This window comes from Paramormyrops kingsleyae, chromosome 4 (genome assembly GCF_048594095.1).
Source record: "Paramormyrops kingsleyae isolate MSU_618 chromosome 4, PKINGS_0.4, whole genome shotgun sequence".
Lineage (NCBI taxonomy): Eukaryota > Metazoa > Chordata > Actinopteri > Osteoglossiformes > Mormyridae > Paramormyrops > Paramormyrops kingsleyae.
In genome coordinates, this window is record NC_132800.1 from 46,505,280 (window position 1) to 46,532,485 (window position 27,206).

The 27,206-nt window shown below is 48.3% G+C and overlaps 37 non-coding genes and 29 pseudogenes across 37 annotated transcripts; all 66 read right to left on the bottom strand.

The window, feature by feature from the left end:
• Nucleotide 1: 1 nt before the first annotated feature.
• On the bottom strand, nt 2-110 carry LOC140590382 (5S ribosomal RNA; annotated as a pseudogene).
• Nucleotides 111-407: 297 nt separating this feature from the next.
• On the bottom strand, nt 408-526 carry LOC140590157 (5S ribosomal RNA; annotated as a pseudogene).
• A 297-nt stretch (nt 527-823) lies between these two features.
• Nucleotides 824-941, bottom strand: LOC140590249 (5S ribosomal RNA; annotated as a pseudogene).
• Nucleotides 942-1,238: 297 nt separating this feature from the next.
• LOC140590215 (5S ribosomal RNA) lies at nt 1,239-1,357 on the bottom strand (annotated as a pseudogene).
• Nucleotides 1,358-1,654: 297 nt separating this feature from the next.
• On the bottom strand, nt 1,655-1,773 carry LOC140590309 (5S ribosomal RNA; annotated as a pseudogene).
• Nucleotides 1,774-2,070: 297 nt separating this feature from the next.
• Nucleotides 2,071-2,189, bottom strand: LOC140589942 (5S ribosomal RNA). The gene has a single exon (XR_011991121.1). It is a non-coding gene; the product is annotated as a 5S ribosomal RNA (ribosomal RNA).
• Nucleotides 2,190-2,486: 297 nt separating this feature from the next.
• LOC140589925 (5S ribosomal RNA) lies at nt 2,487-2,605 on the bottom strand. Its single transcript, XR_011991104.1, has one exon. It is a non-coding gene; the product is annotated as a 5S ribosomal RNA (ribosomal RNA).
• Nucleotides 2,606-2,902: 297 nt separating this feature from the next.
• On the bottom strand, nt 2,903-3,021 carry LOC140589944 (5S ribosomal RNA). Its single transcript, XR_011991123.1, has one exon. It is a non-coding gene; the product is annotated as a 5S ribosomal RNA (ribosomal RNA).
• A 297-nt stretch (nt 3,022-3,318) lies between these two features.
• Nucleotides 3,319-3,437, bottom strand: LOC140590233 (5S ribosomal RNA; annotated as a pseudogene).
• A 297-nt stretch (nt 3,438-3,734) lies between these two features.
• On the bottom strand, nt 3,735-3,853 carry LOC140590071 (5S ribosomal RNA; annotated as a pseudogene).
• Nucleotides 3,854-4,150: 297 nt separating this feature from the next.
• Nucleotides 4,151-4,269, bottom strand: LOC140590080 (5S ribosomal RNA; annotated as a pseudogene).
• Nucleotides 4,270-4,566: 297 nt separating this feature from the next.
• Nucleotides 4,567-4,685, bottom strand: LOC140590322 (5S ribosomal RNA; annotated as a pseudogene).
• Nucleotides 4,686-4,982: 297 nt separating this feature from the next.
• On the bottom strand, nt 4,983-5,101 carry LOC140589926 (5S ribosomal RNA). The gene has a single exon (XR_011991105.1). It is a non-coding gene; the product is annotated as a 5S ribosomal RNA (ribosomal RNA).
• Nucleotides 5,102-5,398: 297 nt separating this feature from the next.
• LOC140590027 (5S ribosomal RNA) lies at nt 5,399-5,517 on the bottom strand. Its single transcript, XR_011991206.1, has one exon. It is a non-coding gene; the product is annotated as a 5S ribosomal RNA (ribosomal RNA).
• A 313-nt stretch (nt 5,518-5,830) lies between these two features.
• On the bottom strand, nt 5,831-5,949 carry LOC140590253 (5S ribosomal RNA; annotated as a pseudogene).
• Nucleotides 5,950-6,246: 297 nt separating this feature from the next.
• Nucleotides 6,247-6,365, bottom strand: LOC140589895 (5S ribosomal RNA). Its single transcript, XR_011991074.1, has one exon. It is a non-coding gene; the product is annotated as a 5S ribosomal RNA (ribosomal RNA).
• A 297-nt stretch (nt 6,366-6,662) lies between these two features.
• LOC140590353 (5S ribosomal RNA) lies at nt 6,663-6,781 on the bottom strand (annotated as a pseudogene).
• Nucleotides 6,782-7,078: 297 nt separating this feature from the next.
• Nucleotides 7,079-7,197, bottom strand: LOC140590720 (5S ribosomal RNA). The gene has a single exon (XR_011991557.1). It is a non-coding gene; the product is annotated as a 5S ribosomal RNA (ribosomal RNA).
• A 297-nt stretch (nt 7,198-7,494) lies between these two features.
• LOC140590721 (5S ribosomal RNA) lies at nt 7,495-7,613 on the bottom strand. The gene has a single exon (XR_011991558.1). It is a non-coding gene; the product is annotated as a 5S ribosomal RNA (ribosomal RNA).
• Nucleotides 7,614-7,910: 297 nt separating this feature from the next.
• Nucleotides 7,911-8,029, bottom strand: LOC140590722 (5S ribosomal RNA). Its single transcript, XR_011991559.1, has one exon. It is a non-coding gene; the product is annotated as a 5S ribosomal RNA (ribosomal RNA).
• Nucleotides 8,030-8,320: 291 nt separating this feature from the next.
• On the bottom strand, nt 8,321-8,439 carry LOC140590063 (5S ribosomal RNA; annotated as a pseudogene).
• A 297-nt stretch (nt 8,440-8,736) lies between these two features.
• Nucleotides 8,737-8,855, bottom strand: LOC140589758 (5S ribosomal RNA). The gene has a single exon (XR_011990937.1). It is a non-coding gene; the product is annotated as a 5S ribosomal RNA (ribosomal RNA).
• A 297-nt stretch (nt 8,856-9,152) lies between these two features.
• LOC140590355 (5S ribosomal RNA) lies at nt 9,153-9,271 on the bottom strand (annotated as a pseudogene).
• Nucleotides 9,272-9,568: 297 nt separating this feature from the next.
• On the bottom strand, nt 9,569-9,687 carry LOC140589940 (5S ribosomal RNA). Its single transcript, XR_011991119.1, has one exon. It is a non-coding gene; the product is annotated as a 5S ribosomal RNA (ribosomal RNA).
• Nucleotides 9,688-9,984: 297 nt separating this feature from the next.
• Nucleotides 9,985-10,103, bottom strand: LOC140589551 (5S ribosomal RNA). The gene has a single exon (XR_011990730.1). It is a non-coding gene; the product is annotated as a 5S ribosomal RNA (ribosomal RNA).
• A 297-nt stretch (nt 10,104-10,400) lies between these two features.
• LOC140589480 (5S ribosomal RNA) lies at nt 10,401-10,519 on the bottom strand. The gene has a single exon (XR_011990659.1). It is a non-coding gene; the product is annotated as a 5S ribosomal RNA (ribosomal RNA).
• A 297-nt stretch (nt 10,520-10,816) lies between these two features.
• On the bottom strand, nt 10,817-10,935 carry LOC140589547 (5S ribosomal RNA). Its single transcript, XR_011990726.1, has one exon. It is a non-coding gene; the product is annotated as a 5S ribosomal RNA (ribosomal RNA).
• A 291-nt stretch (nt 10,936-11,226) lies between these two features.
• LOC140590064 (5S ribosomal RNA) lies at nt 11,227-11,345 on the bottom strand (annotated as a pseudogene).
• Nucleotides 11,346-11,640: 295 nt separating this feature from the next.
• LOC140590038 (5S ribosomal RNA) lies at nt 11,641-11,759 on the bottom strand. The gene has a single exon (XR_011991217.1). It is a non-coding gene; the product is annotated as a 5S ribosomal RNA (ribosomal RNA).
• A 297-nt stretch (nt 11,760-12,056) lies between these two features.
• Nucleotides 12,057-12,175, bottom strand: LOC140589421 (5S ribosomal RNA). The gene has a single exon (XR_011990600.1). It is a non-coding gene; the product is annotated as a 5S ribosomal RNA (ribosomal RNA).
• A 297-nt stretch (nt 12,176-12,472) lies between these two features.
• On the bottom strand, nt 12,473-12,591 carry LOC140589423 (5S ribosomal RNA). Its single transcript, XR_011990602.1, has one exon. It is a non-coding gene; the product is annotated as a 5S ribosomal RNA (ribosomal RNA).
• Nucleotides 12,592-12,888: 297 nt separating this feature from the next.
• LOC140589424 (5S ribosomal RNA) lies at nt 12,889-13,007 on the bottom strand. Its single transcript, XR_011990603.1, has one exon. It is a non-coding gene; the product is annotated as a 5S ribosomal RNA (ribosomal RNA).
• A 297-nt stretch (nt 13,008-13,304) lies between these two features.
• On the bottom strand, nt 13,305-13,423 carry LOC140589491 (5S ribosomal RNA). The gene has a single exon (XR_011990670.1). It is a non-coding gene; the product is annotated as a 5S ribosomal RNA (ribosomal RNA).
• A 297-nt stretch (nt 13,424-13,720) lies between these two features.
• Nucleotides 13,721-13,839, bottom strand: LOC140589425 (5S ribosomal RNA). Its single transcript, XR_011990604.1, has one exon. It is a non-coding gene; the product is annotated as a 5S ribosomal RNA (ribosomal RNA).
• A 297-nt stretch (nt 13,840-14,136) lies between these two features.
• Nucleotides 14,137-14,255, bottom strand: LOC140589426 (5S ribosomal RNA). The gene has a single exon (XR_011990605.1). It is a non-coding gene; the product is annotated as a 5S ribosomal RNA (ribosomal RNA).
• A 297-nt stretch (nt 14,256-14,552) lies between these two features.
• On the bottom strand, nt 14,553-14,671 carry LOC140589427 (5S ribosomal RNA). The gene has a single exon (XR_011990606.1). It is a non-coding gene; the product is annotated as a 5S ribosomal RNA (ribosomal RNA).
• Nucleotides 14,672-14,968: 297 nt separating this feature from the next.
• LOC140589428 (5S ribosomal RNA) lies at nt 14,969-15,087 on the bottom strand. Its single transcript, XR_011990607.1, has one exon. It is a non-coding gene; the product is annotated as a 5S ribosomal RNA (ribosomal RNA).
• A 297-nt stretch (nt 15,088-15,384) lies between these two features.
• On the bottom strand, nt 15,385-15,503 carry LOC140589874 (5S ribosomal RNA). The gene has a single exon (XR_011991053.1). It is a non-coding gene; the product is annotated as a 5S ribosomal RNA (ribosomal RNA).
• Nucleotides 15,504-15,800: 297 nt separating this feature from the next.
• Nucleotides 15,801-15,919, bottom strand: LOC140589429 (5S ribosomal RNA). Its single transcript, XR_011990608.1, has one exon. It is a non-coding gene; the product is annotated as a 5S ribosomal RNA (ribosomal RNA).
• Nucleotides 15,920-16,216: 297 nt separating this feature from the next.
• On the bottom strand, nt 16,217-16,335 carry LOC140589920 (5S ribosomal RNA). The gene has a single exon (XR_011991099.1). It is a non-coding gene; the product is annotated as a 5S ribosomal RNA (ribosomal RNA).
• Nucleotides 16,336-16,632: 297 nt separating this feature from the next.
• Nucleotides 16,633-16,751, bottom strand: LOC140589342 (5S ribosomal RNA). The gene has a single exon (XR_011990521.1). It is a non-coding gene; the product is annotated as a 5S ribosomal RNA (ribosomal RNA).
• Nucleotides 16,752-17,042: 291 nt separating this feature from the next.
• Nucleotides 17,043-17,161, bottom strand: LOC140590184 (5S ribosomal RNA; annotated as a pseudogene).
• A 297-nt stretch (nt 17,162-17,458) lies between these two features.
• Nucleotides 17,459-17,577, bottom strand: LOC140589623 (5S ribosomal RNA). Its single transcript, XR_011990802.1, has one exon. It is a non-coding gene; the product is annotated as a 5S ribosomal RNA (ribosomal RNA).
• Nucleotides 17,578-17,874: 297 nt separating this feature from the next.
• LOC140590284 (5S ribosomal RNA) lies at nt 17,875-17,993 on the bottom strand (annotated as a pseudogene).
• Nucleotides 17,994-18,290: 297 nt separating this feature from the next.
• Nucleotides 18,291-18,409, bottom strand: LOC140590012 (5S ribosomal RNA). The gene has a single exon (XR_011991191.1). It is a non-coding gene; the product is annotated as a 5S ribosomal RNA (ribosomal RNA).
• Nucleotides 18,410-18,706: 297 nt separating this feature from the next.
• On the bottom strand, nt 18,707-18,825 carry LOC140590371 (5S ribosomal RNA; annotated as a pseudogene).
• A 297-nt stretch (nt 18,826-19,122) lies between these two features.
• On the bottom strand, nt 19,123-19,241 carry LOC140590030 (5S ribosomal RNA). The gene has a single exon (XR_011991209.1). It is a non-coding gene; the product is annotated as a 5S ribosomal RNA (ribosomal RNA).
• Nucleotides 19,242-19,538: 297 nt separating this feature from the next.
• On the bottom strand, nt 19,539-19,657 carry LOC140589915 (5S ribosomal RNA). Its single transcript, XR_011991094.1, has one exon. It is a non-coding gene; the product is annotated as a 5S ribosomal RNA (ribosomal RNA).
• Nucleotides 19,658-19,954: 297 nt separating this feature from the next.
• LOC140589576 (5S ribosomal RNA) lies at nt 19,955-20,073 on the bottom strand. The gene has a single exon (XR_011990755.1). It is a non-coding gene; the product is annotated as a 5S ribosomal RNA (ribosomal RNA).
• Nucleotides 20,074-20,370: 297 nt separating this feature from the next.
• Nucleotides 20,371-20,489, bottom strand: LOC140590372 (5S ribosomal RNA; annotated as a pseudogene).
• Nucleotides 20,490-20,781: 292 nt separating this feature from the next.
• Nucleotides 20,782-20,900, bottom strand: LOC140590269 (5S ribosomal RNA; annotated as a pseudogene).
• A 269-nt stretch (nt 20,901-21,169) lies between these two features.
• On the bottom strand, nt 21,170-21,287 carry LOC140590417 (5S ribosomal RNA; annotated as a pseudogene).
• A 297-nt stretch (nt 21,288-21,584) lies between these two features.
• LOC140590360 (5S ribosomal RNA) lies at nt 21,585-21,704 on the bottom strand (annotated as a pseudogene).
• Nucleotides 21,705-22,001: 297 nt separating this feature from the next.
• Nucleotides 22,002-22,120, bottom strand: LOC140590248 (5S ribosomal RNA; annotated as a pseudogene).
• Nucleotides 22,121-22,417: 297 nt separating this feature from the next.
• On the bottom strand, nt 22,418-22,526 carry LOC140590383 (5S ribosomal RNA; annotated as a pseudogene).
• A 297-nt stretch (nt 22,527-22,823) lies between these two features.
• On the bottom strand, nt 22,824-22,942 carry LOC140590158 (5S ribosomal RNA; annotated as a pseudogene).
• A 297-nt stretch (nt 22,943-23,239) lies between these two features.
• LOC140590250 (5S ribosomal RNA) lies at nt 23,240-23,357 on the bottom strand (annotated as a pseudogene).
• Nucleotides 23,358-23,654: 297 nt separating this feature from the next.
• Nucleotides 23,655-23,773, bottom strand: LOC140590216 (5S ribosomal RNA; annotated as a pseudogene).
• A 297-nt stretch (nt 23,774-24,070) lies between these two features.
• LOC140590310 (5S ribosomal RNA) lies at nt 24,071-24,189 on the bottom strand (annotated as a pseudogene).
• A 297-nt stretch (nt 24,190-24,486) lies between these two features.
• On the bottom strand, nt 24,487-24,605 carry LOC140589943 (5S ribosomal RNA). Its single transcript, XR_011991122.1, has one exon. It is a non-coding gene; the product is annotated as a 5S ribosomal RNA (ribosomal RNA).
• Nucleotides 24,606-24,902: 297 nt separating this feature from the next.
• On the bottom strand, nt 24,903-25,021 carry LOC140590724 (5S ribosomal RNA). Its single transcript, XR_011991561.1, has one exon. It is a non-coding gene; the product is annotated as a 5S ribosomal RNA (ribosomal RNA).
• Nucleotides 25,022-25,318: 297 nt separating this feature from the next.
• On the bottom strand, nt 25,319-25,437 carry LOC140590081 (5S ribosomal RNA; annotated as a pseudogene).
• Nucleotides 25,438-25,734: 297 nt separating this feature from the next.
• Nucleotides 25,735-25,853, bottom strand: LOC140590277 (5S ribosomal RNA; annotated as a pseudogene).
• Nucleotides 25,854-26,150: 297 nt separating this feature from the next.
• LOC140589896 (5S ribosomal RNA) lies at nt 26,151-26,269 on the bottom strand. The gene has a single exon (XR_011991075.1). It is a non-coding gene; the product is annotated as a 5S ribosomal RNA (ribosomal RNA).
• A 297-nt stretch (nt 26,270-26,566) lies between these two features.
• On the bottom strand, nt 26,567-26,685 carry LOC140589927 (5S ribosomal RNA). The gene has a single exon (XR_011991106.1). It is a non-coding gene; the product is annotated as a 5S ribosomal RNA (ribosomal RNA).
• A 297-nt stretch (nt 26,686-26,982) lies between these two features.
• Nucleotides 26,983-27,101, bottom strand: LOC140589548 (5S ribosomal RNA). Its single transcript, XR_011990727.1, has one exon. It is a non-coding gene; the product is annotated as a 5S ribosomal RNA (ribosomal RNA).
• Between the last annotated feature and the right edge of the window lie 105 nt (nt 27,102-27,206).

The following is a 27,206-nucleotide window of genomic DNA, read 5'->3' on the forward strand; positions in this document are numbered from 1 at the left end:
ATGCTTACGGCACTTGGTAATCCCAGGCAGTCTCCCAACCTAGTACTAACCAAGCCCGGCCCCGCTTAGCTTCCGAGATCAGGCGCAGTCGGAACGGTATGGCCGTAAGCGAGGGAAGCTGCCAGAATCAGCCCCTTTGTTTTCAGTTGAGGGTTTATTGAGAGTCGCACTGAGAGAAGAGCAGACGTCGATTCGCCATTGATGTCAAGATGTCTTTGAGAAAGTCGTTATTAAAATGAGGAAGAAAGCGGTGAGTTGTATACGATTGCTACGAGTACTTTCTGCAAAAGTGGGCGGGGACTGCCGTCATTGTACAAATAAAGGTAATTTGTGAAATGAAAGGGGAGTGACATCTTTACATTCGTGGCAAGACGCTGGGCCCTCTGGATAAGGTGAAAGTAAGAAAAAGCTTACGGCACTTGGTAATCCCAGGCAGTCTCCCAACCAAGTACTAACCAAGCCCGGCCACGCTTAGCTTCCGAGATCAGACGAGATCGGGCGCAGTCGGAACGGTATGGCCGTAAGTGAGGGAAGCGGCCAGAATCAGCCCTTTTCTTTTCAGTTGAGGGTTTATTGAGAGTTGCACCGAGAGAAGAGCAGACGTCGATGCGGCATTGATGTCAAGATGTCTTTGAGAAAGTCGTTCTTAAAATGAGGAAGAAAGCGGTGAGTTGTATACGATTGCTACGAGTACTTTCTGCAAAAGTGGGCGGGGACTGCCATCGTTGTACAAATAAAGATACTTTGTGAAATGAAAAGGGAGTGACATCTTTCAATTCGTGGCAAGACGCAGGGCCCTCTGGATAAGGTGAAACTAAGAAAAAGCTTACGGCACTTGGTATTCCCAGGCAGTCTCCCAACCAAGTACTAACCAAGCCCGGCTCCGCTTACCTTCGAGATCAGAGGAGATCGGGCGCTGTCGGAACGGTATGGCCGTAATCGAGGGAAGTGGCCAGAAACAGCCCTTTTGTTTTCAGTTGAGAGTTTATTGAGAGTCGCACCGAGAGAAGAGCAGACGTCGATGCGGCATTGATGTCAAGATGTCTTTGAGAAAGTCGTTATTAAAATGAGGAAGAAAGCGGTGAGTTGTATGCGATTGCTACGAGTACTTTCTGCAAAAGTAGGCGGGGACTGCCGTCGTTGTACAAATAAAGATACTTTGTGAAATGATAGGGGAGTGACAGCTTTACATTCGTGGCAAGACGCTGGGCCCTCGGGATAAAGTGAAAGTAAGAAAAAGCTTACGGCACTTGGTAATCCCAAGCAGTTTCCCAACCAAGTACTAACCAAGCCCGGCCCCGCTTAGCTTCCGAGATCAGACGAAATCGGGCGCAGTCGGAACGGTATGGCCGTTAGCGAGGGAAGTGGCCAGAATCAGCACCTTTGTTTTCAGTTGAGGGTTAATTGAGAGTCGCACCGAGAGAAGAGCAGACGTCGATGCGGCATTGATGTCAAGATGTTTTTGAGAAAGTAGTTCTTAAAATGAGGAAGAAAGCGGTGAGTTGTATTCGATTGCTACGAGTACTTTCTGCAAAAGTGGGCTGGGACTGCCGTCGTTGTACAAATAAAGGTAATTTGTGAAATGAAAGGGGAGTGACATCGTTCAATTCGTGGCAAGACGCAGGGCCCTCTGGAAAAAGTGAAAGTAAGAAAAAGTTTACGGCACTTAGCAATCCCAGGCAGTCTCCCAACCAAGTACTAACCAAGCCCGGCCCCGCTTAGCTTCCGAGATCAGACGAGATCGGGCGCAGTCGAAAAAGTATGGCCGTAAGCGAGGGAAGCGGCCAGAATCAGCCCTTTTGTTTTCAGTTGAGGGTTTATTGAGAGTCGCACCGAGAAAAGAGCAGACATCGATGCGGCATTGATGTCAAGATGTCTTTGAGAAAGTCGTTATTAAAATGAGGAAGAAAGCGGTGAGTTGTATGCGATTGCTACGAGTACTTTCTGCAAAAGTGGGCGGGGACTGCCGTCGTTGTACAAATAAAGATACTTTGTGAAATGATAGGGGAGTGACAGCTTTACATTCGTGGCAAGTCGCTGGGCCCTCGGGATAAAGTGAAAGTAAGAAAAAGCTTACGGCACTTGGTAATCCCAAGCAGTCTCCCAACCAAGTACTAACCAAGCCCGGTCCCGCTTAGCTTCCGAGATCAGACGAGATCGGGCGCAGTCGGAACGGTATGGCCGTAATCGAGGGAAGTGGCCAGAAACAGCCCTTTTGTTTTCAGTTGAGAGTTTATTGAGAGTCGCACCGAGAGAAGAGCAGACGTCGATGCGGCATTGATGTCAAGATGTCTTTGAGAAAGTAGATCTTAAAATGAGGGAGAAAGCGGTGAGTTGTATACGATTGCTACGAGTACTTTCTGAAAAAGTGGGCTGGGACTGCCGTCGTTGTACAAATAAAGGTAATTTGTGAAATGAAAAGGGAGTGACATCTTTCAATTCGAGGCAAGACGCAGGGCCCTCTGGATAAGGTGAAACTAAGAAAAAGCTTACGGCACTTGGTATTCCCAGGCAGTCTCCCAACCAAGTACTAACCAAGCCCGGCCCCGCTTAGCTTCCAAAATCAGACGAGATTGGGCGCAGTCGGAACGGTATGGCCATAAGCGAGGGAAGTGGCCAGAATCAGCACTTTTGTTTTCAGTTGAGGGTTAATTAAGAGTCGCACCGAGAGTAGAGCAGACGTCGATGCGGCATTGATGTCAAGATGTCTTTGAGAAAGTCGTTCTTAAAATGAGGGAGAAAGCGGTGAGTTGTATACGATTGCTACGAGTACTTTCTGCAAAAGTGGGCTGGGACTGCCGTCGTTGTACAAATAAAGGTAATTTGTGAAATGAAAGGGGAGTGACAGCTTTACATTCGTGGCAAGACGCTGGGCCCTCGGGATAAAGTGAAAGTAAGAAAAAGCTTACGGCACTTGGTAATCCCAAGCAGTCTCCCAACCAAGTACTAACCAAGCCCGGCCCCGCTTAGCTTCCGAGATCAGACGAGATCGGGCGCAGTCGGAACGGTATGGCCATAAGCGAGGGAAGCAGCCAGAATCAGCCCTTTTGTTTTCAGTTGAGGGTTTATTGAGAGTCGCACCGAGAGAAGAGCAGACGTCGATGCGGCATTGATGTCAAGATGTCTTTGAGAAAGTCGTTCTTAAAATGAAGAAGAAAGCGGTGAGTTGTATACGATTGCTACGAGTACTTTCTGCAAAAGTGGGCTGGGACTGCCGTCGTTGTACAAATAAAGGTAATTTGTGAAATGAAAGGGGAGTGACAGCTTTACATTCGTGGCAAGACGCTGGGCCCTCGGGATAAAGTGAAAGTAAGAAAAAGCTTACGGCACTTGGTAATCCCAAGCAGTCTCCCAACCAAGTACTAACCAAGCCCGGCTCCGCTTAGCTTCTGAGATCAGACGAGATCGTGCGCAGTCGGAACGGTATGGCCGTAAGCGAGGGAAGTGGCCAGAATCAGCACTTTTGTTTTCAGTTGAGGGTTAATTGAGAGTCGCACCGAGAGAAGAGCAGACATCAATGCGGCATTGATGTCAAGATGTCTTTGAGAAAGTCGTTCTTAAAATGAGGGAGAAAGCGGTGAGTTGTATACGATTGCTACGAGTACTTTCTGAAAAAGTGGGCTGGGACTGCCGTCGTTGTACAAATGAAGGTAATTTGTGAAATGAAAAGGGAGTGACATCTTTCAATTCGTGGCAAGACGCAGGGCCCTCTGGATAAGGTGAAACTAAGAAAAAGCTTACGGCACTTGGTATTCCCAGGCAGTCTCCCAACCAAGTACTATCCAAGCCCGGCCCCGATTAGCTTCCAAAATCAGACGAGATTGGGCGCAGTCGGAACGGTATGGCCGTAAGCGAGGGAAGCTGCCAGAATCAGCCCTTTTGTTTTCAGTTGAGGGTTTATTGAGAGTCGCACCGAGAGAAGAGCAGACGTCGATGCGGCATTGATGTCAAGATGTCTTTGAGAAAGTCGTTATTAAAATGAGGAAGAAAGCGGTGAGTTGTATACGATTGCTACGAGTACTTTCTGCAAAAGTGGGCTGGGACTGCCGTCGTTGTACAAATAAAGGTAATTTGTGAAATGAAAGGGGAGTGACAGCTTTACATTCGTGGCAAGACGCTGGGCCTTCGGGATAAAGTGAAAGTAAGAAAAAGCTTACGGCACTTGGTAATCCCAAGCAGTCTCCCAACCAAGTACTAACCAAGCCCGGCCCCGCTTAGCTTCCGAGATCAGACGAGATCGGGCGCAGTCAGAACGGTATGGCCATAAGCGAGGGAAGCAGCCAGAATCAGCCCTTTTGTTTTCAGTTGAGGGTTTATTGAGAGTCGCACCGAGAGAAGAGCAGACGTCGATGCGGCATTGATGTCAAGATGTCTTTGAGAAAGTCGTTCTTAAAATGAGGAAGAAAGCGGTGAGTTGTATACGATTGCTACGAGTACTTTCTGCAAAAGTGGGCTGGGACTGCCGTCGTTGTACAAATAAAGGTAATTTGTGAAATGAAAGGGGAGTGACAGCTTTACATTCGTGGCATGACGCTGGGCCCTCGGGATAAAGTGAAAGTAAGAAAAAGCTTATGGCACTTGGTAATCCCAAGCAGTCTCCCAACCAAGTACTAACCAAGCCCGGCCCCGCTTAGCTTCTGAGATCAGACGAGATCGTGCGCAGTCGGAACGGTATGGCCGTAAGCGAGGGAAGTGGCCAGAATCAGCACTTTTGTTTTCAGTTGAGGGTTAATTGAGAGTCGCACCGAGAGAAGAGCAGACGTCAATGCGGCATTGATGTCAAGATGTCTTTGAGAAAGTCGTTCTTAAAATGAGGGAGAAAGCGGTGAGTTGTATACGATTGCTACGAGTACTTTCTGAAAAAGTGGGCTGCGACTGCCGTCGTTGTACAAATAAAGGTAATTTGTGAAATGAAAAGGGAGTGACATCTTTCAATTCGTGGCAAGACGCAGGGCCCTCTGGATAAGGTGAAACTAAGAAAAAGCTTACGGCACTTGGTATTCCCAGGCAGTCTCCCAACCAAGTACTAACCAAGCCCGGCCCCGCTTAGCTTCCAAAATCAGACGAGATTGGGCGCAGTCGGAACGGTATGGCCATAAGCGAGGGAAGCGGCCAGAATCAGCACTTTTGTTTTGATTTGAGGGTTAATTAAGAGTCGCACCGAGAGTAGAGCAGACGTCGATGCGGTATTGATGTCAAGATGTCTTTGAGAAAGTCGTTCTTAAAATGAGGGAGAAAGCGGTGAGTTGTATACGATTGCTACGAGTACTTTCTGCAAAAGTGGGCTGGGACTGCCGTTGTTGTACAAATAAAGGCAATTTGTGAAATGAAAGGGGAGTGATATCTTTACATTCGTGGCAAGACGCTGGGCCCTCGGGATAAAGTGAAAGTAAGAAAAAGCTTACGGCACTTGGTAATCCGAGGCAGTCTCCCAACCAAGTACTAACCAAGCCCGGCCCCGCTTAGCTTCCGAGATCAGACGAGATCGGGCGCAGTCGGAACGGTATGGCCGTAAGCGAGGGAAGCGGCCAGAATCAGCCCTTTTGTTTTCAGTTGAGGGTTTATTGAGAGTCAGTTGAGAGTTTATTGAGAGTCGCACCGAGAGAAGAGCAGACGTCGATGTGGCATTGATGTCAAGATGTCTTTGAGAAAGTCTTTATTAAAATGAGGAAGAAAGCGGCGAGTTGTATGCGATTGCTATGAGTACTTTCTGCAAAAGTGGGCTGCCTTCATTGTACAAATAAAGGTAATTTGTGAAATGAAAGGGGAGTGACATCTTTACATTCGTGGCAAGATGCAGGGCCCTCTGGATAAAGTGAAAGTAAGAAAAAGCTTACGGCACTTGGTAATCCCAGGCAGTCTCCCAACCAAGTACTAACCAAGCCTGGTCCCGCTTAGCTTCCGAGATCAGACAAGATCGGGCGCAGTCGGAACGGTACGGCCGTAAGCGAGGGAAGCGGCCAGAATCAGCCCTTTTGTTTTCAGTTGAGGGTTAATTGAGAGTCGCACCGAGAGAAGAGCAGACGTCGATGCGTCATTGATGTCTAGATGTCTTTGAGAAAGTCGTTCTTAAAATGAGGGAGAAAGCGGTGAGTTGTATACGATTGCTACGAGTACTTTCTGCAAAAGTGGGCTGGGACTGCCGTCGTTGTACAAATAAAGGTAATTTGTGAAATGAAAAGGGAGTGACATCTTTCAATTCGTGGCAAGACGCAGGGCCCTCTGGATAAGGTGAAACTAAGAAAAAGCTTACGGCACATGGTATTCCCAGGCAGTCTCCGAACCAAGTACTAACCAAGCCCGGCCCCGCTTAGCTTCCGAGATCAGACGAGATCGGGCGCAGTCGGAACGGTATGGCCGTAAGCGAGGGAAGTGGCCAGAATCAGCCCTTTTGTTTTCAGTTGAGGGTTTAATGAGAGTCGCACCGAGATAAGAGCAGACGTCGATGCGGCATTGACGTCAAGATGTCTTTGAGAAAGTCGTTCTTAAAATGAGGAAGAAAGCGGTGAGTTGTATACGATTGCTACGAGTACTTTCTGCAAAAGTGGGCTGGGACTGCCGTCGTTGTACAAATTAAGGTAATTTGTGAAATGAAAGGGGAGTGACATCTTTATATTCGTGGCAAGATGCAGGGCCCTCTGGATAAAGTGAAAGTAAGAAAAAGCTTACGGCACTTGGTAATCCCAGGCAGTCTCCCAACCAAGTACTAACCAAGCCCGGTCCCGCTTAGCTTCCGAGATCAGACAATATCGGGCGCAGTTGGAACGGTACGGCCGTAAGCGAGGGAAGCGGCCAGAATCAGCACTTTTGTTTTCAGTTGAGGGTTAAATGAGAGTCGCACCGAGAGAAGAGCAGACGTCGATGCGTCATTGATGTCAAGATGTCTTTGAGAAAGTCGTTCTTAAAATGAGGGAGAAAGCGGTGAGTTGTATACGATTGCTACGAGTACTTTCTGCAAAAGTGGGCTGGGACTGCCGTCGTTGTACAAATAAAGGTAATTTGTGAAATGAAATGGGAGTGACATCTTTCAATTCGTGGCAAGACGCAGGGCCCTCTGGATAAGGTGAAACTAAGAAAAAGCTTACGGCACTTGGTATTCCCAGGCAGTCTCCCAACCAAGTACTAACCAAGCCCGGCCCCGCTTAGCTTCCGAGATCAGACGAGATCGGGCGCAGTCGGAACGGTATGGCCGTAAGCGAGGGAAGCGGCCAGAATCAGCCCTTTTGTTTTCAGTTGAGGGTTTATTGAGAGTCGCACCGAGAGAAGAGCAGACGTCGATGCGGCATTGATGTCAAGATGTCTTTGAGAAAGTCGTTCTTAAAATGAGGAAGAAAGCGGTGAGTTGTATACGATTGCTACGAGTACTTTCTGCAAAAGTGGGCTCGGACTGCCGTCGTTGTACAAATAAAGGTAATTTGTGAAATGAAAAGGGAGTGACATCTTTCAATTCGTGGCAAGACGCAGGGCCCTCTGGATAAGGTGAAACTAAGAAAAAGCTTACGGCACTTGGTATTCCCAGGCAGTCTCCCAACCAAGTACTAACCAAGCCCGGCCCCGCTTAGCTTCCGAGATCAGACGAGATCGGGCGCAGTCGGAACGGTATGGCCGTAAGCGAGGGAAGCGGCCAGAATCAGCCCTTTTGTTTTCAGTTGAGGGTTTATTGAGAGTCGCACCGAGAGAAGAGCAGACGTCGATGCGGCATTGATGTCAAGATGTCTTTGAGAAAGTCGTTCTTAAAATGAGGAAGAAAGCGGTGAGTTGTATACGATTGCTACGAGTACTTTCTGCAAAAGTGGGCTCGGACTGCCGTCGTTGTACAAATAAAGGTAATTTGTGAAATGAAAAGGGAGTGACATCTTTCAATTCGTGGCAAGACGCAGGGCCCTCTGGATAAGGTGAAACTAAGAAAAAGCTTACGGCACTTGGTATTCCCAGGCAGTCTCCCAACCAAGTACTAACCAAGCCCGGCCCCGCTTAGCTTCCGAGATCAGACGAGATCGGGCGCAGTCGGAACGGTATGGCCGTAAGCGAGGGAAGCGGCCAGAATCAGCACTTTTGTTTTCAGTTGAGGGTTTATTGAGAGTCGCACCGAGAGAAGAGCAGACGTCGATGCGGCATTGATGTCAAGATGTCTTTGAGAAAGTCTTTATTAAAATGAGGAAGAAAGCGGCGAGTTGTATGCGATTGCTATGAGTACTTTCTGCAAAAGTGGGCTGCCTTCATTGTACAAATAAAGGTAATTTGTGAAATGAAAGGGGAGTGACATCTTTACATTCGTGGCAAGATGCAGGGCCCTCTGGATAAAGTGAAAGTAAGAAAAAGCTTACGGCACTTGGTAATCCCAGGCAGTCTCCCAACCAAGTACTAACCAAGCCAGGTCCCGCTTAGCTTCCGAGATCAGACGAGATCGGGCGCAGTCGGAACGGTATGGCCGTAAGCGAGGGAAGCGGCCAGAATCAGCACTTTTGTTTTCAGTTGAGGGTTTATTGAGAGTCGCACCGAGAGAAGAGCAGACGTCGATGCGGCATTGATGTCAAGATGTCTTTGAGAAAGTCGTTATTAAAATGAGGAAGAAATCGGTGAGTTGTATACGATTGCTACGAGTACTTTCTGCAAAAGTGGGCGGGGACTGCCGTCTTTGTACAAATAAAGGTAATTTGTGAAATGAAAGGGTAGTGACATCTTTACATTCGTGGCAAGACGCAGGGCCCTCTGGATAAGGTGAAACTAAGAAAAAGCTTACGGCACTTGGTATTCCCAGGCAGTCTCCCAACCAAGTACTGACCAAGCCCGGCCCCGCTTAGCTTCCGAGATCAGACGAGATCAGGCGCAGACGGAACGGTATGGCCGTAAGCGAGGGAAGCGGCCAGAATCAGCACTTTTGTTTTCAGTTGAGGGTTTATTGAGAGTCGCACCGAGAGAAGAGCAGACGTCGATGCGGCATTGATGTCAAGATGTCTTTGAGAAAGTCGTTATTAAAATGAGGAAGAAAGCGGTGAGTTGTATACGATTGCTACGAGTACTTTCTGCAAAAGTGGGCTGGGACTGCCGTCGTTGTACAAATTAAGGTAATTTGTGAAATGAAAGGGGAGTGACATCTTTATATTCGTGGCAAGATGCAGGGCCCTCTGGATAAAGTGAAAGTAAGAAAAAGCTTACGGCACTTGGTAATCCCAGGCAGTCTCCCAACCAAGTACTAACCAAGCCCGGTCCCGCTTAGCTTCCGAGATCAGACAATATCGGGCGCAGTTGGAACGGTACGGCCGTAAGCGAGGGAAGCGGCCAGAATCAGCACTTTTGTTTTCAGTTGAGGGTTAAATGAGAGTCGCACCGAGAGAAGAGCAGACGTCGATGCGTCATTGATGTCAAGATGTCTTTGAGAAAGTCGTTCTTAAAATGAGGGAGAAAGCGGTGAGTTGTATACGATTGCTACGAGTACTTTCTGCAAAAGTGGGCTGGGACTGCCATCGTTGTACAAATAAAGGTAATTTGTGAAATGAAAAGGGAGTGACATCTTTCAATTCGTGGCAAGACGCAGGGCCCTCTGGATAAGGTGAAACTAAGAAAAAGCTTACGGCACTTGGTATTCCCAGGCAGTCTCCCAACCAAGAACTAACCAAGCCCGGCCCCGATTAGCTTCCGAGATCAGACGAGATCGGGCGCAGTCGGAACGGTATGGCCGTAAGCGAGGGAAGCGGCCAGAATCAGCCCTTTTGTTTTCAGTTGAGGGTTTATTGAGAGTCGCACCGAGAGAAGAGCAGACGTCGATGCGGCATTGATGTCAAGATGTCTTTGAGAAAGTCGTTCTTAAAATGAGGGAGAAAGCGGTGAGTTGTATACGATTGCTACGAGTACTTTCTGCAAAAGTGGGCTGGGACTGCCGTCGTTGTACAAATAAAGGTAATTTGTGAAATGAAAAGGGAGTGACATCTTTCAATTCGTGGCAAGACGCAGGGCCCTCTGGATAAGGTGAAACTAAGAAAAAGCTTACGGCACTTGGTATTCCCAGGCAGTCTCCCAACCAAGTACTAACCAAGCCCGGCCCCGCTTAGCTTCCGAGATCAGACGAGATCGGGCGCAGTCGGAAAAGTATGGCCGTAAGCAAGGGAAGCGGCCAGAATCAGCCCTTTTGTTTTCAGTTGAGGGTTTATTGAGAGTCGCACCGAGAGAAGAGCAGACGTCGATGCGTCATTGATGTCAAGATGTCTTTGAGAAAGTCGTTCTTAAAATGAGGGAGAAAGCGGTGAGTTGTATACGATTGCTACGAGTACTTTCTGCAAAAGTGGGCTGGGACTGCCGTCGTTGTACAAATAAAGGTAATTTGTGAAATGAAAAGGGAGTGACATCTTTCAATTCGTGGCAAGACGCAGGGCCCTCTGGATAAGGTGAAACTAAGAAAAAGCTTACGGCACTTGGTATTCCCAGGCAGTCTCCCAACCAAGTACTAACCAAGCCCGGCCCCGCTTAGCTTCCGAGATCAGACGAGATCGGGCGCAGTCGGAACAGTATGGCCGTAAGCGAGGGAAGCGGCCAGAATCAGCCCTTTTGTTTTCAGTTGAGGGTTTATTGAGAGTCGCACCGAGAGAAGAGCAGACGTCGATGCGGCATTGATGTCAAGATGTCTTTGAGAAAGTCGTTCTTAAAATGAGGGAGAAAGAGGTGAGTTGTATACGATTGCTACGAGTACTTTCTGCAAAAGTGGGCTCGGACTGCCGTCGTTGTACAAATAAAGGTAATTTGTGAAATGAAAAGGGAGTGACATCTTTCAATTCGTGGCAAGACGCAGGGCCCTCTGGATAAGGTGAAACTAAGAAAAAGCTTACGGCACTTGGTATTCCCAGGCAGTCTCCCAACCAAGTACTAACCAAGCCCGGCCCCGCTTAGCTTCCGAGATCAGACGAGATCGGGCGCAGTCGGAACGGTATGGCCGTATGCGAGGGAAGCGGCCAGAATCAGCACTTTTGTTTTCAGTTGAGGGTTTATTGAGAGTCGCACCGAGAGAAGAGCAGACGTCGATGCGGCATTGATGTCAAGATGTCTTTGAGAAAGTCTTTATTAAAATGAGGAAGAAAGCGGCGAGTTGTATGCGATTGCTATGAGTACTTTCTGCAAAAGTGGGCTGCCTTCATTGTACAAATAAAGGTAATTTGTGAAATGAAAGGGGAGTGACATCTTTACATTCGTGGCAAGATGCAGGGCCCTCTGGATAAAGTGAAAGTAAGAAAAAGCTTACGGCACTTGGTAATCCCAGGCAGTCTCCCAACCAAGTACTAACCAAGCCAGGTCCCGCTTAGCTTCCGAGATCAGACGAGATCGGGCGCAGTCGGAACGGTATGGCCGTAAGCGAGGGAAGCGGCCAGAATCAGCACTTTTGTTTTCAGTTGAGGGTTTATTGAGAGTCGCACCGAGAGAAGAGCAGACGTCGATGCGGCATTGATGTCAAGATGTCTTTGAGAAAGTCGTTATTAAAATGAGGAAGAAATCGGTGAGTTGTATACGATTGCTACGAGTACTTTCTGCAAAAGTGGGCGGGGACTGCCGTCTGTACAAATAAAGGTAATTTGTGAAATGAAAGGGTAGTGACATCTTTACATTCGTGGCAAGACGCAGGGCCCTCTGGATAAGGTGAAACTAAGAAAAAGCTTACGGCACTTGGTATTCCCAGGCAGTCTCCCAACCAAGTACTGACCAAGCCCGGCCCCGCTTAGCTTCCGAGATCAGACGAGATCAGGCGCAGTCGGAACGGTATGGCTGTAAGCGAGGGAAGCGGCCAGAATCAGCCCTTTTGTTTTCAGTTGAGGGTTTATTGAGAGTCGCACCGAGAGAAGAGCAGACGTCGATGCGGCATTGATGTCAAGATGTCTTTGAGAAAGTCGTTATTAAAATGAGGAAGAAATCGGTGAGTTGTATACGATTGCTACGAGTACTTTCTGCAAAAGTGGGCGGGGACTGCCGTCTTTGTACAAATAAAGGTAATTTGTGAAATGAAAGGGTAGTGACATCTTTACATTCGTGGCAAGACGCAGGGCCCTCTGGATAAGGTGAAACTAAGAAAAAGCTTACGGCACTTGGTATTCCCAGGCAGTCTCCCAACCAAGTACTGACCAAGCCCGGCCCCGCTTAGCTTCCGAGATCAGACGAGATCGGGCGCAGTCGGAACGGTATGGCCGTAAGCGAGGGAAGCGGCCAGAATCAGCACTTTTGTTTTCAGTTGAGGGTTTATTGAGAGTCGCACCGAGAGAAGAGCAGACGTCGATGCGGCATTGATGTCAAGATGTCTTTGAGAAAGTCGTTATTAAAATGAGGAAGAAATCGGTGAGTTGTATACGATTGCTACGAGTACTTTCTGCAAAAGTGGGCGGGGACTGCCGTCTTTGTACAAATAAAGGTAATTTGAGAAATGAAAGGGTAGTGACATCTTTACATTCGTGGCAAGACGCAGGGCCCTCTGGATAAGGTGAAACTAAGAAAAAGCTTACGGCACTTGGTATTCCCAGGCAGTCTCCCAACCAAGTACTGACCAAGCCCGGCCCCGCTTAGCTTCCGAGATCAGACGAGATCGGGCGCAGTCGGAACGGTATGGCCGTAAGCGAGGGAAGCGGCCAGAATCAGCACTTTTGTTTTCAGTTGAGGGTTTATTGAGAGTCGCACCGAGAGAAGAGCAGACGTCGATGCGGCATTGATGTCAAGATGTCTTTGAGAAAGTCGTTATTAAAATGAGGAAGAAATCGGTGAGTTGTATACGATTGCTACGAGTACTTTCTGCAAAAGTGGGCGGGGACTGCCGTCTTTGTACAAATAAAGGTAATTTGAGAAATGAAAGGGTAGTGACATCTTTACATTCGTGGCAAGACGCAGGGCCCTCTGGATAAGGTGAAACTAAGAAAAAGCTTACGGCACTTGGTATTCCCAGGCAGTCTCCCAACCAAGTACTGACCAAGCCCGGCCCCGCTTAGCTTCCGAGATCAGACGAGATCGGGCGCAGTCGGAACGGTATGGCCGTAAGCGAGGGAAGCGGCCAGAATCAGCACTTTTGTTTTCAGTTGAGGGTTTATTGAGAGTCGCACCGAGAGAAGAGCAGACGTCGATGCGGCATTGATGTCAAGATGTCTTTGAGAAAGTCGTTATTAAAATGAGGAAGAAATCGGTGAGTTGTATACGATTGCTACGAGTACTTTCTGCAAAAGTGGGCGGGGACTGCCGTCTTTGTACAAATAAAGGTAATTTGTGAAATGAAAGGGTAGTGACATCTTTACATTCGTGGCAAGACGCAGGGCCCTCTGGATAAGGTGAAACTAAGAAAAAGCTTACGGCACTTGGTATTCTCAGGCAGTCTCCCAACCAAGTACTGACCAAGCCCGGCCCCGCTTAGCTTCCGAGATCAGACGAGATCGGGCGCAGTCGGAACGGTATGGCCGTAAGCGAGGGAAGCGGCCAGAATCAGCACTTTTGTTTTCAGTTGAGGGTTTATTGAGAGTCGCACCGAGAGAAGAGCAGACGTCGATGCGGCATTGATGTCAAGATGTCTTTGAGAAAGTCGTTATTAAAATGAGGAAGAAATCGGTGAGTTGTATACGATTGCTACGAGTACTTTCTGCAAAAGTGGGCGGGGACTGCCGTCTTTGTACAAATAAAGGTAATTTGTGAAATGAAAGGGTAGTGACATCTTTACATTCGTAGCAAGACGCAGGGCCCTCTGGATAAGGTGAAACTAAGAAAAAGCTTACGGCACTTGGTATTCCCAGGCAGTCTCCCAACCAAGTACTGACCAAGCCCGGCCCCGCTTAGCTTCCGAGATCAGACGAGATCGGGCGCAGTCGGAACGGTATGGCCGTAAGCGAGGGAAGCGGCAAGAATCAGCACTTTTGTTTTCAGTTGAGGGTTTATTGAGAGTCGCACCGAGAGAAGAGCAGACGTCGATGCGGCATTGATGTCAAGATGTCTTTGAGAAAGTCGTTATTAAAATGAGGAAGAAATCGGTGAGTTGTATACGATTGCTACGAGTACTTTCTGCAAAAGTGGGCGGGGACTGCCGTCTTTGTACAAATAAAGGTAATTTGTGAAATGAAAGGGTAGTGACATCTTTACATTCGTGGCAAGACGCAGGGCCCTCTGGATAAGGTGAAACTAAGAAAAAGCTTACGGCACTTGGTATTCCCAGGCAGTCTCCCAACCAAGTACTGACCAAGCCCGGCCCCGCTTAGCTTCCGAGATCAGACGAGATCGGGCGCAGTCGGAACGGTATGGCCGTAAGCGAGGGAAGCGGCCAGAATCAGCACTTTTGTTTTCAGTTGAGGGTTTATTGAGAGTCGCACCGAGAGAAGAGCAGACGTCGATGCGGCATTGATGTCAAGATGTCTTTGAGAAAGTCGTTATTAAAATGAGGAAGAAATCGGTGAGTTGTATACGATTGCTACGAGTACTTTCTGCAAAAGTGGGCGGGGACTGCCGTCTTTGTACAAATAAAGGTAATTTGTGAAATGAAAGGGTAGTGACATCTTTACATTCGTGGCAAGACGCAGGGCCCTCTGGATAAGGTGAAACTAAGAAAAAGCTTACGGCACTTGGTATTCCCAGGCAGTCTCCCAACCAAGTACTGACCAAGCCCGGCCCCGCTTAGCTTCCGAGATCAGACGAGATCGGGCGCAGTCGGAACGGTATGGCCGTAAGCGAGGGAAGCGGCCAGAATCAGCACTTTTGTTTTCAGTTGAGGGTTTATTGAGAGTCGCACCGAGAGAAGAGCAGACGTCGATGCGGCATTGATGTCAAGATGTCTTTGAGAAAGTCGTTATTAAAATGAGGAAGAAATCGGTGAGTTGTATACGATTGCTACGAGTACTTTCTGCAAAAGTGGGCGGGGACTGCCGTCTTCGTACAAATAAAGGTAATTTGTGAAATGAAAGGGTAGTGACATCTTTACATTCGTGGCAAGACGCAGGGCCCTCTGGATAAGGTGAAACTAAGAAAAAGCTTACGGCACTTGGTATTCCCAGGCAGTCTCCCAACCAAGTACTGACCAAGCCCGGCCCCGCTTAGCTTCCGAGATCAGACGAGATCGGGCGCAGTCGGAACGGTATGGCCGTAAGCGAGGGAAGCGGCCAGAATCAGCACTTTTGTTTTTAGTTGAGGGTTTATTGCGAGTCGCACCGAGAGAAGAGCAGACGTCGATGCGGCATTGATGTCAAGATGTCTTTGAGAAAGTCGTTATTAAAATGAGGAAGAAATCGGTGAGTTGTATACGATTGCTACGAGTACTTTCTGCAAAAGTGGGCTGGGACTGCCGTCGTTGTACAAATAAAGGTAATTTGTGAAATGAAAAGGGAGTGACATCTTTCAATTCGTGGCAAGACGCAGGGCCCTCTGGATAAGGTGAAACTAAGAAAAAGCTTACGGCACTTGGTATTCCCAGGCAGTCTCCCAACCAAGTACTGACCAAGCCCGGCCCCGCTTAGCTTCCGAGATCAAATGAGATCGGGCGCAGTCGGAACGGTATGGCTGTAAGCGAGGGAAGCGGCCAGAATCAGCCCTTTTGTTTTCAGTTGAGGGTTTATTGAGAGTCGCACCGAGAGAAGAGCAGACGTCGATGCGGCATTGATGTCAAGATGTCTTTGAGAAAGTCGTTCTTAAAATGAGGGAGAAAGCGGTGAGTTGTATACGATTGCTACGAGTACTTTCTGCAAAAGTGGGCTGGGACTGCCGTCGTTGTACAAATAAAGGTAATTTGTGAAATGAAAAGGGAGTGACATCTTTCAATTCGTGGCAAGACGCAGGGCCCTCTGGATAAGGTGAAACTAAGAAAAAGCTTACGGCACTTGGTATTCCCAGGCAGTCTCCCAACCAAGTACTGACCAAGCCCGGCCCCGCTTAGCTTCCGAGATCAGACGAGATCGGGCGCAGTCGGAACGGTATGGCCGTAAGCAAGGGAAGCGGCCAGAATCAGCCCTTTTGTTTTCAGTTGAGGGTTTATTGAGAGTCGCACCGAGAGAAGAGCAGACGTCGATGCGTCATTGATGTCAAGATGTCTTTGAGAAAGTCGTTCTTAAAATGAGGGAGAAAGCGGTGAGTTGTATACGATTGCTACGAGTACTTTCTGCAAAAGTGGGCTGGGACTGCCGTCGTTGTACAAATAAAGGTAATTTGTGAAATGAAAAGGGAGTGACATCTTTCAATTCGTGGCAAGACGCAGGGCCCTCTGGATAAGGTGAAACTAAGAAAAAGCTTACCGCACTTGGTATTCCCAGGCAGTCTCCCAACCAAGTACTAACCAAGCCCGGCCCCGCTTAGCTTCCGAGATCAGACGAGATCGGGCGCAGTCGGAACAGTATGGCCGTAAGCGAGGGAAGCGGCCAGAATCAGCCCTTTTGTTTTCAGTTGAGGGTTTATTGAGAGTCGCACCGAGAGAAGAACAGACGTCGATGCGGCATTGATGTCAAGATGTCTTTGAGAAAGTCGTTCTTAAAATGAGGAAGAAAGCGGTGAGTTGTATACGATTGCTACGAGTACTTTCTGCAAAAGTGGGCTCGGACTGCCGTCGTTGTACAAATAAAGGTAATTTGTGAAATGAAAAGGGAGTGACATCTTTCAATTCGTGGCAAGACGCAGGGCCCTCTGGATAAGGTGAAACTAAGAAAAAGCTTACGGCACTTGGTATTCCCAGGCAGTCTCCCAACCAAGTACTAACCAAGCCCAGCCCCGCTTAGCTTCCGAGATCAGACGAGATCGGGCGCAGTCGGAACAGTATGGCCGTAAGCGAGGGAAGCGGCCAGAATCAGCACTTTTGTTTTCAGTTGAGGGTTTATTGAGAGTCGCACCGAGAGAAGAGCAGACGTCGATGCGGCATTGATGTCAAGATGTCTTTGAGAAAGTCTTTATTAAAATGAGGAAGAAAGCGGCGAGTTGTATGCGATTGCTATGAGTACTTTCTGCAAAAGTGGGCTGCCTTCATTGTACAAATAAAGGTAATTTGTGAAATGAAAGGGGAGTGACATCTTTACATTCGTGGCAAGATGCAGGGCCCTCTGGATAAAGTGAAAGTACGAAAAAGCTTACGGCACTTGGTAATCCCAGGCAGTCTCCCAACCAAGTACTAACCAAGCCAGGTCCCGCTTAGCTTCCGAGATCAGACGAGATCGGGCGCAGTTGGAACGGTATGGCCGTAAGCGAGGGAAGCGGCCAGAATCAGCACTTTTGTTTTCAGTTGAGGGTTTATTGAGAGTCGCACCGAGAGAAGAGCAGACGTCGATGCGGCATTGATGTCAAGATGTCTTTGAGAAAGTCGTTATTAAAATGAGGAAGAAATCGGTGAGTTGTATACGATTGCTACGAGTACTTTCTGCAAAAGTGGGCGGGGACTGCCGTCTTTGTACAAATAAAGGTAATTTGTGAAATGAAAGGGTAGTGACATCTTTACATTCGTGGCAAGACGCAGGGCCCTCTGGATAAGGTGAAACTAAGAAAAAGCTTACGGCACTTGGTATTCCCAGGCAGTCTCCCTACCAAGTACTAATCAAGCCCGGCCCCGCTTAGCTTCCGAGATCAGACGAGATCGGGCGCAGTCGGAACGGTATGGCCGTAAGCGAGGGAAGCGTCCAGAATCAGCCCTTTTGTTTTCAGTTGAGGGTTTATTGAGAGTCGCACCGAGAGAAGAGCAGACGTCGATGCGGCATTGATGTCAAGGTGTCTTTGAGAAAGTCGTTATTAAAATGAGGAAGAAAGCAGTGAGTTGTATACGATTGCTACGAGTTCTTTCTGCAAAAGTGGGCGGGGACTGCCGTCGTTGTACAAATAAAGGTAATTTGTGAAATGAAAGGGGAGTGACATCTTTACATTCGTGGCAAGACGCAGGGCCCTCTGGAAAAAGTGAAAGTAAGAAAAAGTTTACGGCACTTAGCAATCCCAGGCAGTCTCCCAACCAAGTACTAACCAAGCCCGGCCCCGCTTAGCTTCCGAAATCAGACGAGATCGGGCGCAGTCGGAACGGTATGGCCGTAAGCGAGAGAAGCGGCCAGAATCAGCCCTTTTGTTTTCAGTTGAGGGTTTATTGAGAGTCGCACCAAGAGAAGAGCAGACGTCGATGCGGCATTGATGTCAAGATGTCTTTGAGAAAGTCGTTATTAAAATGAGGAAGAAAGTGGTGAGTTGTATGCGATTGCTACGAGTACTTTCTGCAAAAGTGGGCGGGGACTGCCGTCGTTGTACAAATAAAGATACTTTGTGAAATGATAGGGGAGTGACAGCTTTACATTCGTGGCAAGACGCAGGGCCCTCTGGATAAGGTGAAACTAAGAAAAAGCTTACGGCAATTGGTATTCCCAGGCAGTCTCCCAACCAAGTACTAACCAAGCCCGGCCCCGCTTAGCTTCCGAGATCAGACGAGATCGGGCGCAGTCGGAACAGTATGGCCGTAAGCGAGGGAAGCTGCCAGAATCAGCACTTTTGTTTTCAGTTGAGGGTTTATTGAGAGTCGCACCGAGAGAAGAGCAGACGTCGATGCGGCATTGATGTCAAGATGTCTTTGAGAAAGTCGTTCTTAAAATGAGGAAGAAAGCGGTGAGTTGTATACGATTGCTACGAGTACTTTCTGCAAAAGTGGGCTGGGACTGCCGTCGTTGTACAAATAAAGGTAATTTGTGAAATGAAAGGGGAGTGACATCGTTCAATTCGTGGCAAGACGCAGGGCCCTCTGGAAAAAGTGAAAGTAAGAAAAAGTTTACGGCACTTAGCAATCCCAGGCAGTCTCCCAACCAAGTACTAACCAAGCCCGGCCCCGCTTAGCTTCCGAGATCAGACGAGATCGGGCGCAGTCGAAACAGTATGGGCGTAAGCGAGGGAAGCGGCCAGAATCAGCCCTTTTGTTTTCAGTTGAGGGTTTATTGAGAGTCGCACCGAGAAAAGAGCAGACATCGATGCGGCATTGATGTCAAGATGTCTTTGAGAAAGTCGTTATTAAAATGAGGAAGAAAGCGGTGAGTTGTATGCGATTGCTACGAGTACTTTCTGCAAAAGTGGGCGGGGACTGCCGTCGTTGTACAAATAAAGATACTTTGTGAAATGATAGGGGAGTGACAGCTTTAAATTCGTGGCAAGACGCTGGGCCCTCGGGATAAAGTGAAAGTAAGAAAAAGCTTACGGCACTTGGTAATCCCAAGCAGTCTCCCAACCAAGTACTAACCAAGCCCGGTCCCGCTTAGCTTCCGAGATCAGACGAGATCGGGCGCAGTCGGAACAGTATGGCCATAAGCGAGGGAAGCGGCCAGAATCAGCACTTTTGTTTTCAGTTGAGGGTTTATTGAGAGTCGCACCGAGAGAAGAGCAGACGTCGATGCGGCATTGATGTCAAGATGTCTTTGAGAAAGTCGTTATTAAAATGAGGAAGAAAGCGGTGAGTTGTATGCGATTGCTACGAGTACTTTCTGCAAAAGTGGGCGGGGACTGCCGTCGTTGTACAAATAAAGATACTTTGTGAAATGATAGGGGAGTGACAGCTTTACATTCGTGGCAAGACGCAGGGCCCTCTGGATAAGGTGAAACTAAGAAAAAGCTTACGGCACTTGGTATTCCCAGGCAGTCTCCCAACCAAGTACTAACCAAGCCCGGCCCCACTTAGCTTCTGAGATCAGACGAGATCGGGCGCAGTCGGAACGGTATGGCCGTAAGCGAGAGAAGCGGCCAGAATCAGCCCTTTTGTTTTCAGTTGAGGGTTTATTGAGAGTCGCACCGAGAGAAGAGCAGACGTCGATGCGGCATTGATGTCAAGATGTCTTTGAGAAAGTCGTTATTAAAATGAGGAAGAAAGCGGTGAGTTGTATGCGATTGCTACGAGTACTTTCTGCAAAAGTGGGCGGGGACTGCCGTCGTTGTACAAATAAAGACACTTTGTGAAATGATAGGGGAGTGACAGCTTTACATTCGTGGCAAGACGCAGGGCCCTCTGGATAAGGTGAAACTAAGAAAAAGCTTACGGCACTTGGTATTCCCAGGCAGTCTCCCAACCAAGTACTAACCAGGCCCGGCCCCGCTTAGCTTCCGAGATCAGACGAGATCGGGCGCAGTCGGAACGGTATGGCCGTAAGCGAGGGAAGCGGCCAGAATCAGCCCTTTTGTTTTCAGTTGAGGGTTTATTGAGAGTCGCACCGAGAGAAGAGCAGACGTCGATGCGACATTGATGTCAAGATGTCTTTGAGAAAGTCGTTCTTAAAATGAGGAAGAAAGCGGTGAGTTGTATACGATTGCTACGAGTACTTTCTGCAAAAGTGGGCTGGGACTGCCGTCGTTGTACAAATAAAGGTAATTTGTGAAATGAAAGGGGAGTGACATCGTTCAATTCGTGGCAAGACGCAGGGCCCTCTGGAAAAAGTGAAAGTAAGAAAAAGTTTACGGCACTTAGCAATCCCAGGCAGTCTCCCAACCAAGTACTAACCAAGCCCGGCCCCGCTTAGCTTCCGAGATCAGACGAGATCGGGCGCAGTCGAAACAGTATGGGCGTAAGCGAGGGAAGCGGCCAGAATCAGCCCTTTTGTTTTCAGTTGAGGGTTTATTGAGAGTCGCACCGAGAAAAGAGCAGACGTCGATGCGGCATTGATGTCAAGATGTCTTTGAGAAAGTCGTTATTAAAATGAGGAAGAAAGCGGTGAGTTGTATGCGATTGAGTACTTTCTGCAAAAGTGGGCGGGGACTGCCATCGTTGTACAAATAAAGATACTTTGTGAAATGATAGGGGAGTGACAGCTTTACATTCGTGGCAAGACGCAGGGCCCTCTGGATAAGTTGAAAGTAAGAAACAGCTTACGGCACTTGGTAATCCCAGGCAGTCTCCCAACCAAGTACTAACCAAGCCCGGCCCCGCATAGCTTCCGAGATCAGACGAAATCGGGCGCAGTCGGAACGGTATGGCCGTTAGCGAGGGAAGCGGCCAGAATCAGGACCTTTGTTTTCAGTTGAGGGTTAATTGAGAGTCGCACCGAGAGAAGAGCAGACATCGATGCGGCATTGATGTCAAGATGTCTTTGAGAAAGTCGTTGTATACGATTGTTACGAGTTCTTTCTGCAAAATTGGGCGGGGACTGCCGTCTTTGTTCAAATAAAGGTAATTTGTGAAATGAAAGGGGAGTGACATCTTTACATTCGTAGCAAGACGCAGGGCCCCCGGGATAAAGTGAAAGTAAGAAAAAGCTTACGGCACTTGGTAATCCCAGGCAGGCTCCCAACCAAGTACTAACCAAGCCCGGCTCCGCTTACCTTCGAGATCAGAGGAGATCGGGCGCAGTCGGAACGGTATGGTCGTAATCGAGGGAAGTGGCCAGAAACAGCCCTTTTGTTTTCAGTTGAGAGTTTATTGAGAGTCGCACCGAGAGAAGAGCAGACGTCGATGCGGCATTGATGTCAAGATGTCTTTGAGAAAGTAGTTCTTAAAATGAGGAAGAAAGCGGTGAGTTGTATACGATTGCTACGAGTACTTTCTGCAAAAGTGGGCTGGGACTGCCGTCGTTATACAAATAAAGGTAATTTGTGAAATGAAAGGGGAGTGACATCGTTCAATTCGTGGCAAGACGCAGGGCCCTCTGGAAAAAGTGAAAGTAAGAAAAAGTTTACGGCACTTAGCAATCCCAGGCAGTCTCCCAACCAAGTAGGTAACCAAGCCCGGCCCCGCTTAGCTTCCGAGATCAGACGAGATCGGGCGCAGTCGGAACGGTATGGCCGTAAGCGAGGGAAGCTGCCAGAATCAGCCCTTTTGTTTTCAGTTGAGGGTTTATTGAGAGTCGCACCGAGAGAAGAGCAGACGTCGATGCGGCATTGATGTCAAGATGTCTTTGAGAAAGTCGTTATTAAAATGAGGAAGAAAGCGGTGAGTTGTATACGATTGCTATGAGTACTTTCTGCAAATGTGGGCGGGGACTGCCGTCGTTGTACAAATAAAGGTAATTTGTGAAATGAAAGGGGAGTGACATCTTTACTTTCGTGGCAAGACGCAGGGCCCTCTGGATAAGGTGAAAGTAAGAAAAAGCTTACGGCACTTGGTAATCCCAGGCAGTCTCCCAACCAAGTACTAAGCAAGCCCGGCCCCGCTTAGCTTCCGAGATCAGACGAGATCGGGCGCAGTCGGAACTGTATGGCCGTAAGCGAAGGAAGCAGCCAGAATCAGCCCTTTTGTTTTCAGTTGAGGGTTTATTGAGAGTCGCACCGAGAGAAGAGCAGACGTCGATGCGGCATTGATGTCAAGATGTCTTTGAGAAAGTCGTTATTAAAATGAGGAAGAAAGCGGTGAGTTGTATGCGATTGCTACGAGTACTTTCTGCAAAAGTGGGCGGGGACTGCCGTCGTTGTACAAATAAAGATACTTTGTGAAATGAAAAGGGAGTGACATCTTTACATTCGTGGCAAGACGCTGGGCCCTCTGGATAAGGTGAAAGTAAGAAAATGCTTACGGCACTTGGTAATCCCAGGCAGTCTCCCAACCTAGTACTAACCAAGCCCGGCCCCGCTTAGCTTCCGAGATCAGGCGCAGTCGGAACGGTATGGCCGTAAGCGAGGGAAGCTGCCAGAATCAGCCCCTTTGTTTTCAGTTGAGGGTTTATTGAGAGTCGCACTGAGAGAAGAGCAGACGTCGATTCGCCATTGATGTCAAGATGTCTTTGAGAAAGTCGTTATTAAAATGAGGAAGAAAGCGGTGAGTTGTATACGATTGCTACGAGTACTTTCTGCAAAAGTGGGCGGGGACTGCCGTCATTGTACAAATAAAGGTAATTTGTGAAATGAAAGGGGAGTGACATCTTTACATTCGTGGCAAGACGCTGGGCCCTCTGGATAAGGTGAAAGTAAGAAAAAGCTTACGGCACTTGGTAATCCCAGGCAGTCTCCCAACCAAGTACTAACCAAGCCCGGCCACGCTTAGCTTCCGAGATCAGACGAGATCGGGCGCAGTCGGAACGGTATGGCCGTAAGTGAGGGAAGCGGCCAGAATCAGCCCTTTTCTTTTCAGTTGAGGGTTTATTGAGAGTTGCACCGAGAGAAGAGCAGACGTCGATGCGGCATTGATGTCAAGATGTCTTTGAGAAAGTCGTTCTTAAAATGAGGAAGAAAGCGGTGAGTTGTATACGATTGCTACGAGTACTTTCTGCAAAAGTGGGCGGGGACTGCCATCGTTGTACAAATAAAGATACTTTGTGAAATGAAAAGGGAGTGACATCTTTCAATTCGTGGCAAGACGCAGGGCCCTCTGGATAAGGTGAAACTAAGAAAAAGCTTACGGCACTTGGTATTCCCAGGCAGTCTCCCAACCAAGTACTAACCAAGCCCGGCTCCGCTTACCTTCGAGATCAGAGGAGATCGGGCGCTGTCGGAACGGTATGGCCGTAATCGAGGGAAGTGGCCAGAAACAGCCCTTTTGTTTTCAGTTGAGAGTTTATTGAGAGTCGCACCGAGAGAAGAGCAGACGTCGATGCGGCATTGATGTCAAGATGTCTTTGAGAAAGTCGTTATTAAAATGAGGAAGAAAGCGGTGAGTTGTATGCGATTGCTACGAGTACTTTCTGCAAAAGTAGGCGGGGACTGCCGTCGTTGTACAAATAAAGATACTTTGTGAAATGATAGGGGAGTGACAGCTTTACATTCGTGGCAAGACGCTGGGCCCTCGGGATAAAGTGAAAGTAAGAAAAAGCTTACGGCACTTGGTAATCCCAAGCAGTTTCCCAACCAAGTACTAACCAAGCCCGGCCCCGCTTAGCTTCCGAGATCAGACGAAATCGGGCGCAGTCGGAACGGTATGGCCGTTAGCGAGGGAAGTGGCCAGAATCAGCACCTTTGTTTTCAGTTGAGGGTTAATTGAGAGTCGCACCGAGAGAAGAGCAGACGTCGATGCGGCATTGATGTCAAGATGTTTTTGAGAAAGTAGTTCTTAAAATGAGGAAGAAAGCGGTGAGTTGTATTCGATTGCTACGAGTACTTTCTGCAAAAGTGGGCTGGGACTGCCGTCGTTGTACAAATAAAGGTAATTTGTGAAATGAAAGGGGAGTGACATCGTTCAATTCGTGGCAAGACGCAGGGCCCTCTGGAAAAAGTGAAAGTAAGAAAAAGTTTACGGCACTTAGCAATCCCAGGCAGTCTCCCAACCAAGTACTAACCAAGCCCGGCCCCGCTTAGCTTCCGAGATCAGACGAGATCGGGCGCAGTCGAAAAAGTATGGCCGTAAGCGAGGGAAGCGGCCAGAATCAGCCCTTTTGTTTTCAGTTGAGGGTTTATTGAGAGTCGCACCGAGAAAAGAGCAGACATCGATGCGGCATTGATGTCAAGATGTCTTTGAGAAAGTCGTTATTAAAATGAGGAAGAAAGCGGTGAGTTGTATGCGATTGCTACGAGTACTTTCTGCAAAAGTGGGCGGGGACTGCCGTCGTTGTACAAATAAAGATACTTTGTGAAATGATAGGGGAGTGACAGCTTTACATTCGTGGCAAGTCGCTGGGCCCTCGGGATAAAGTGAAAGTAAGAAAAAGCTTACGGCACTTGGTAATCCCAAGCAGTCTCCCAACCAAGTACTAACCAAGCCCGGTCCCGCTTAGCTTCCGAGATCAGACGAGATCGGGCGCAGTCGGAACGGTATGGCCGTAATCGAGGGAAGTGGCCAGAAACAGCCCTTTTGTTTTCAGTTGAGAGTTTATTGAGAGTCGCACCGAGAGAAGAGCAGACGTCGATGCGGCATTGATGTCAAGATGTCTTTGAGAAAGTCGTTCTTAAAATGAGGAAGAAAGCGGTGAGTTGTATACGATTGCTACGAGTACTTTCTGCAAAAGTGGGCTGGGACTGCCGTCGTTGTACAAATAAAGGTAATTTGTGAAATGAAAAGGGAGTGACATCTTTCAATTCGTGGCAAGACGCAGGGCCCTCTGGATAAGGTGAAACTAAGAAAAAGCTTACGGCACTTGGTATTCCCAGGCAGTCTCCCAACCAAGTACTAACCAAGCCCGGCCCCGCTTAGCTTCCGAGATCAGACGAGATCGGGCGCAGTCGGAACGGTATGGCCGTAAGCGAGGGAAGCGGCCAGAATCAGCCCTTTTGTTTTCAGTTGAGGGTTTATTGAGAGTCGCACCGAGAGAAGAGCAGACGTCGATGCGGCATTGATGTCAAGATGTCTTTGAGAAAGTCGTTCTTAAAATGAGGGAGAAAGAGGTGAGTTGTATACGATTGCTACGAGTACTTTCTGCAAAAGTGGGCTCGGACTGCCGTCGTTGTACAAATAAAGGTAATTTGTGAAATGAAAGGGGAGTGACAGCTTTACATTCGTGGCAAGACGCTGGGCCTTCGGGATAAAGTGAAAGTAAGAAAAAGCTTACGGCACTTGGTAATCCCAAGCAGTCTCCCAACCAAGTACTAACCAAGCCCGGCCCCGCTTAGCTTCCGAGATCAGACGAGATCGGGCGCAGTCAGAACGGTATGGCCATAAGCGAGGGAAGCAGCCAGAATCAGCCCTTTTGTTTTCAGTTGAGGGTTTATTGAGAGTCGCACCGAGAGAAGAGCAGACGTCGATGCGGCATTGATGTCAAGATGTCTTTGAGAAAGTCGTTCTTAAAATGAAGAAGAAAGCGGTGAGTTGTATACGATTGCTACGAGTACTTTCTGCAAAAGTGGGCTGGGACTGCCGTCGTTGTACAAATAAAGGTAATTTGTGAAATGAAAGGGGAGTGACAGCTTTACATTCGTGGCAAGACGCTGGGCCCTCGGGATAAAGTGAAAGTAAGAAAAAGCTTACGGCACTTGGTAATCCCAAGCAGTCTCCCAACCAAGTACTAACCAAGCCCGGCTCCGCTTAGCTTCTGAGATCAGACAAGATCGGGCGCAGTCGGAACGGTACGGCCGTAAGCGAGGGAAGCGGCCAGAATCAGCCCTTTTGTTTTCAGTTGAGGGTTAATTGAGAGTCGCACCGAGAGAAGAGCAGACGTCGATGCGTCATTGATGTCTAGATGTCTTTGAGAAAGTCGTTCTTAAAATGAGGGAGAAAGCGGTGAGTTGTATACGATTGCTACGAGTACTTTCTGCAAAAGTGGGCTGGGACTGCCGTCGTTGTACAAATAAAGGTAATTTGTGAAATGAAAAGGGAGTGACATCTTTCAATTCGTGGCAAGACGCAGGGCCCTCTGGATAAGGTGAAACTAAGAAAAAGCTTACGGCACATGGTATTCCCAGGCAGTCTCCGAACCAAGTACTAACCAAGCCCGGCCCCGCTTAGCTTCCGAGATCAGACGAGATCGGGCGCAGTCGGAACGGTATGGCCGTAAGCGAGGGAAGTGGCCAGAATCAGCCCTTTTGTTTTCAGTTGAGGGTTTAATGAGAGTCGCACCGAGAGAAGAGCAGACGTCGATGCGGCATTGATGTCAAGATGTCTTTGAGAAAGTAGATCTTAAAATGAGGGAGAAAGCGGTGAGTTGTATACGATTGCTACGAGTACTTTCTGAAAAAGTGGGCTGGGACTGCCGTCGTTGTACAAATAAAGGTAATTTGTGAAATGAAAAGGGAGTGACATCTTTCAATTCGTGGCAAGACGCAGGGCCCTCTGGATAAGGTGAAACTAAGAAAAAGCTTACGGCACTTGGTATTCCCAGGCAGTCTCCCAACCAAGTACTAACCAAGCCCGGCCCCGCTTAGCTTCCAAAATCAGACGAGATTGGGCGCAGTCGGAACGGTATGGCCATAAGCGAGGGAAGTGGCCAGAATCAGCACTTTTGTTTTCAGTTGAGGGTTAATTAAGAGTCGCACCGAGAGTAGAGCAGACGTCGATGCGGCATTGATGTCAAGATGTCTTTGAGAAAGTCGTTCTTAAAATGAGGGAGAAAGCGGTGAGTTGTATACGATTGCTACGAGTACTTTCTGCAAAAGTGGGCTGGGACTGCCGTCGTTGTACAAATAAAGGTAATTTGTGAAATGAAAAGGGAGTGACATCTTTCAATTCGTGGCAAGACGCAGGGCCCTCTGGATAAGGTGAAACTAAGAAAAAGCTTACGGCACTTGGTATTCCCAGGCAGTCTCCCAACCAAGTACTAACCAAGCCCGGCCCCGCTTAGCTTCCGAGATCAGACGAGATCGGGCGCAGTCGGAACGGTATGGCCGTATGCGAGGGAAGCGGCCAGAATCAGCACTTTTGTTTTCAGTTGAGGGTTTATTGAGAGTCGCACCGAGAGAAGAGCAGACGTCGATGCGGCATTGATGTCAAGATGTCT